The sequence below is a fragment of the Ixodes scapularis genome, unplaced genomic scaffold (genome assembly GCF_016920785.2).
Source record: "Ixodes scapularis isolate PalLabHiFi unplaced genomic scaffold, ASM1692078v2 ptg000582l_1__unscaffolded, whole genome shotgun sequence".
In the NCBI taxonomy this organism is placed as follows: domain Eukaryota; kingdom Metazoa; phylum Arthropoda; class Arachnida; order Ixodida; family Ixodidae; genus Ixodes; species Ixodes scapularis.
The window spans coordinates 538445-544414 of NW_024610003.1; the positions used below are offsets into that span (position 1 = coordinate 538445).

General features: G+C 44.5%; 1 long non-coding RNA gene across 1 annotated transcript; it reads left to right on the forward strand.

Moving 5' to 3' along the window:
- Positions 1 to 336: 336 nt before the first annotated feature.
- On the forward strand, positions 337 to 3243 carry LOC121834119. The gene is made up of 2 exons (XR_006077055.1): positions 337 to 737; positions 2860 to 3243. It is a non-coding gene; the product is annotated as an uncharacterized LOC121834119 (long non-coding RNA).
- The last annotated feature ends 2727 nt before the right edge of the window (positions 3244 to 5970 follow it).

Below are 5970 nucleotides of genomic sequence, written 5' to 3' on the forward strand. Positions count from 1 at the left end.
CTCAAGAAAACGTGCGAGGGAGGAGGGCTGAGCAATATCGAACCCGAAAATTGGTGCTTTCCTGTGGAAAGTCGCATCAGTGCTCGTAAAGTAAAATATCCACTCGATCAGAGGTAAAGTACAGTCGTCGGGTGTTCTACGAAACGCCTGCTCACGTTTGACACCAACATCGCGTCTCGGAAACGAAAATTCAGCCTCGGAGGTCCGAACAAAGGTTTCTAAAAGTAGAAATGGCCGCCATGACCATGCCCACGGTAAAAGCGTCGTAGCATCGCGAAAACTTTTATTTCACACGTTCAAAGTGGTGTCCGTAGAGTCTAGAAAGACCAAGGAACACATCGGTGCTAGCGGTGATGAGATACGACCAGTATTAATGAAGGGAGATCAACGAGAATGCTTCCCTTAATAAATAGTGCAAAAAATAAACAAAATAATAAAGAAAAAAATACCCGATGCGAGTGGTGTGTCTGCCCTCCACCAGGCGGCGCGATCCCCTTCCCGACTTTTTTCCTTCTCTTTCCCTCTCCTCCTCGCTCATCCTCCTCCGCTTTCCTTTGTTCCCAGAGGCCGGCCCCAGTGTGGTTTCCGTTGTGCTCGGGAGCAGTCGCGTAGTCGCCCGTGTCCAGCTCCTTCTTTGTTCTTTGTTCCGAAATCGGTCTTCTTCTTCTTCGGACCCCGAACGTCGCCTCACGCTTCCTGCCTTCGTCAAAGGGCCTCCTTTCGTTCGACACATTGGGGTAAGTGTACGTCCATTATACTATCCTTTAATTTCGAGTTTTTGATTATTTGCCAAACGAAAGTGATTTGAGTTTTTCAGCAAAAAAAAGAAGAATAATTCGTTTAAAACCAAGTGCTTTTCACACCTATTGGAGAATTTCATTAGCTTTCGGAAAATATATACTTCGATATGCGTAAAAGTATTTCTCGTTGCGTTAGAGAGTGAAGCAGGTGAAGCGGGAAAGTCCGGAGCGCGCGCGAGCCGCGATTCGATCGTCTAAGATCAGGCAAAAATTAAAAATAAAAGTGAACTGCTACCTTTAGAACAGTCTCTTTTTCTGTGCTCTTAGCGCACACGTTTGTCTAACGGCACACGAAATTAAGAATCTCTATCTACTTTTATTATTACCTTTTTTTAACTTAAATCGACCAGCCACCCAGAGCGCCCGAAAACTAGTTTGGCTGGTTAGATCGAAATATGAAGAAGAATAATTCCGTTTAAAATCAAATAATTTTTACACCTATTGCACAATTTCATTACCTTTCGGAAAATATATACTTCGATGTGCGTAAGAGTATTTCTCGTTGCGATAGCGAGTGAAGCAGGTGAAGGGGGAGAGTCCGAAGCGCGCTCGAGCCGCGATTCGATCGTCTAAGATCAGGCAAAAATTAAAAATAAAAGTGAACTCCTACCTTTAGAACAGTCTCTTTTTCTGTGCTCTTAGCGCACACGTTTGCCTCACGGCACACGAAATTAAGAATCTCTATCTACTTTTATTATTACCTAAAGAAAAAAGCAGTGTGTTTAACCCTCCTGGAAAAGCGAACGCCGGCATCGCGCGTGACGGGCGGCGTGTTTTCAAGTTTTAATTAAACGCGTACAGAAGCTTATTTAATCGCAAACTAAGGCGCTAATTGTTCGCTACCTATCGTCCGAAGCAGGGACTTGTAGCACGAATTGTTGATTTTTGGCGATTTTTTGAAGGAGCAGGGGAGCCTCGTGGAAATCGAAATTGATGCATTGGCCGTGTGGGAAAGCGCGACTTTGTGTATTAATTAGGCGCGTAGAGAAGCTTATTTAATATCAAACTAAGGCGCTAATTGTTCGCTACCTATCGTCCGAAGCAGGGACTTGTAGCACGAATTGTTGATTTTTGGCGATTTTTTGAAGGAGCAGGGGAGCCTCGTGGAAATCGAAATTGATGCATTGGCCGCGTGGGAAAGCTCGACTTTGTGTATTAATTAGGCGCGTAGAGAAGCTTATTTAATAGCAAACTAAGGCGCTAATTGTTCGCTACCCATCGTCCGAAGCAGGGACCTGTAGCACGAATTGTTGATTTTTGGCGATTTTTTGAAGGAGCAGGGGAGCCTCGTGGAAATCGAAATTGATGCATTGGCCGTGTGGGAAAGCGCGACTTTGTGTATTAATTAGGCGCGTAGAGAAGCTTATTTAATAGCAAACTAAGGCGCTAATTGTTCGCTACCTATCGTCCGAAGCAGGGACTTGTAGCACGAATTGTTGATTTTTGGCGATTTTTTGAAGGAGCAGGGGAGCCTCGTGGAAATCGAAATTGATGCATTGGCCGTGTGGGAAAGCGCGACTTTGTGTATTAATTAGGCGCGTAGAGAAGCTTATTTAATAGCAAACTAAGGCGCTAATTGTTCGCTACCTATCGTCCGAAGCAGGGACTTGTAGCACGAATTGTTGATTTTTGGCGATTTTTTGAAGGAGCAGGGGAGCCTCGTGGAAATAGAAATTGATGCATTGGCCGTGTGGGAAAGCGCGACTTTGTGTATTAATTAAGCGCGTACAGAAGCTTATTTAATCGCAAACTAAGGCGCTAATTGTTCTTTTTGTCCAGGCTTTGCTAGTGGCGTGAGCTTTCCCCGAACCTCTGCCGTCTGCTACAGCTCCTTTGTCTCCTGGGCGACCGTTGGAGCCGACTTCTTGCACGAATTCTTTTGTTCTTTTCACGCGAAACACGGAATTCGGCGGCGCCGAGCTAGGAAGCCGGCCTCTACGAACTCAAACGTTTCATCACTCTCTGACGCACGGAAGAAAAGAAAAAAATATATGTGTGTGGCGTAAGAACGTTCGGTGCATCTTTAATGTAGGGCGCTAAAGATTGTCTTTTTGTGCAGCGCAAGAGCGAGTTGCACGGCTGGCCCTCCGTTTCAAGTGACCTCCTTCAGCTGCGGATGACCTGTGCTTAATCAAGACCGCTTGAATGGCAACTGAGAACTTGCTCCAAGCAAAAAGTGTTTTTATGAAATCGTGTTAGCTCGTGCGAATTCACTGAATAGGAACAAGTGTGTTTTCATCGAGACAGCTCTCGTCTGCAAACTTGCATTGTCGGCCTAATAAAGTGTGAGGTTATTAAAATGTGAGGTAAAAAAGGAAAAATCTGTTGTTTTGTGTTTTGCTGGTGAGGACGAAGCCCCTGCTGTGCACACCTGCGGAAACGAAGTAAGTCCCTTATCAGTTTGTTCAGAGATTTGATTTTTTCCCGTGGTAATCGTGAAAAATAAAAAAGCGCGAGGACATAAATTCTTCTTTCTTATGTTTGAGCTTATTGCAAGACGCTATGAGCGGCGTTATGTTATATCTATACATAGCCTTTGAACTTGTGTTTTTTCTTCTTTCTTTTTGTGATCTCCAGTGTACCAGATTTGTCGGTTTACTGTTATTTTTTTGTTCCTTCTCGTCGCACCCTGCTTGGGGATTGGAAATGGCCTGCAGTGTAAATGAATAAAAACCAAATATAAAAAAAAAAGAATTTAAATACTTCCCGATGCCATAGGGTCTTGATCTGCTTACAAATGCATTTAAATACTCTTTTCCCAGAACCATAACAGAATGAAACAGCCTACCTCATCGCAGATTTGTATCTGACAATGTTTTGCAGTCGATGGAGCGTTTGTTTGATGTGTAACCCTTTGCATGGTGTTTTAATTTTCCTCTTGCCCACTACTGCCACTCCTCCCAACTTTGTTGTGGGCTATTACATTACAATTTTCCCCTGTTCCGCTCTCCCATTTTACGGATTACCTGGTGTTGCGTTTTTAATATAATATAACAATCTGAGGTTAAACGGACAAAGAGGCCCCTGCTGTGCACACCTGCGGAAACGAAGTAAGTACCTTATCAGTGTTATTCAGAAATTTGATTGTTTCCAATGGTAATCGTGAAAAAAAAAAAAAAAAAGAAATGTGTTTTTTTATGTGTGTGCTCGCCCAAAAGCGAGCACATGCATTCTTTTAATGTTCTCTGTTGCGCTTATTGCAAGACGCTGTCAGCGGCGTTGTATTATCTATACAGCCTTTGAACTTGCGTTTTCTCTTCTTTTTTTGTATCTCTGTACTTTGTATTCAAGTATATCAATCCACAAGTGCTAGCTGGGTCATTTATTGTAACCAGGCGAGTGGGATGTTCCGAGGAACATTATAGGCGCGTCTCATCGATGTAGCTAATCTAATAAGAAAGTGTTGATTAAAAAGTTTACGTGTAAGGCTTCATTCTGTGGTGTTGTGATTTGGCATATCCTCGTATAAAGAAAACTACGATAGTTGGAAGGTTCTAATTCGCAGCGAATGATCGCGCTCTGAATTTAGACGCACTGTTAAATTTTCATCGCTCCAGCTCGTCTAGAACTCGTTATACTCGCGAAAACAGGTTTTTGGGACTCTGCTTGGAGATTAAAAACCCCGACCAAGTTCAATCGTTCACCCGTGAATATTCAAGACCGCTGGAGTGCATTCATCGATCGTGGTCGTGAAAACAACATCGTAGGAAAATGTGTGTGCAGTGAAACCGTGTCAGCTCATCTCAATCGAGACTTTTCGATCAACAGGGACGGTCTCCCGAGCACGAGTGGATTGATATTCTTCAAAGAGCTGCCGCCCCCGCTCGTAATTAGAAAACAATTATAGGTACAACTATCAAATTGTTGGGGAAGGGTCTCGCACCAGGTAGGACTGTTTGTGTGTCAAATTTCTTCGAGATAGCAAACGCAAAAGTTGTTTTATCGACCTATTAAAACCGCTCGGAGAACTCGGCTGATTTCTGGTTTTTTTTTTTTTTTTTTTTTTTGCGTGTTCTTTTTGTAGTGTTAATTCTAAAAGAGAGATGCCGTAAATATCGCCTAATACCTCAACAAAAAACAAAAGTCCGAAGAAAAAAAAAAAAACAAATTCTCTCGGGGGATTGAACTAACATCCTGCTGTGTAGGAAGCGCACATCTTACCCACTGAGCTACTCCACAGCTCGGAATAGGAGTGTTTACAATCCGTTTTATACGAGACCCAATAGGCGACTACTGCCGGCACTTTTTCTCCCCCCGGCTATTCTGCCGGCTGCCTGCAGAATAGACACTTCCTTCATTAATACTGGTCGTATCTCATCACCGCTAGCACCGATGTGTTCCTTGTTCTTTCTAGACTCTATGGACACCACTTTGAACGTGTGAAATAAAAGCTTTCGCGAAGCTACGACGCTTTTACCGTGGGCATGGTCATGGCGGCCAATTCTGATTTCCGAACCCGTGTTCGGACCTCCGAGGCTGAATTTTCGTTTCCGAGCCGCGATGTTGGTGTCAAACGTGAGCACGCGTTCCGTAGAAGACCCGACGACTGTAGTTTACCTCGGATCGAGTCGATAGATTACTGTACGAGCACTGATGCGACTTCCCGCACGAAAGCAGTCATTTTCAGGTTCGATATTGCTCACCGCTTCATCATTTGCTACCACAATTTGCTTTTTTGTTCTGAAGCGCTCCCTCGGGTAAAAGGAACGTTCGCTATGCGCGCGAGATTATTTTAATTCATTCATCTCGTGCGGCGCGCGCTCGGCGGAGCGGCTAGTCGTTTGAAGGCTCACCAGAGCGCGAGCAAGACTTCAAAGAGCTGCCGCTCGCTCGTAATTAGAAAACCATTATACCGGGTGAAACAAGGAGACGGTAGGCTCTTTAAATCGACCGGAAAATTCGGTTTCTTAACCTATCGCGCTACGACTTTGTGCAGCGTTGCCCACAGATGGTGCATTTTTTTCGTAAAATTTGCAAAGAGCGGACTTACCTGAGGAAAAAGTAAAGAAAGAAAAAGGCTTAGCTCCTATGGAAACGCAGCGACGCCACCGGTCTGCAATCAACACGGCGCCGTTTTGCACGGTAGACAAGAGATGGCGCAAGCGGACGCGACGCCAACTGCCGCCAACGAATGAGCAGACGACGCCGAGAGCCGGCGTAATTAGCAGAC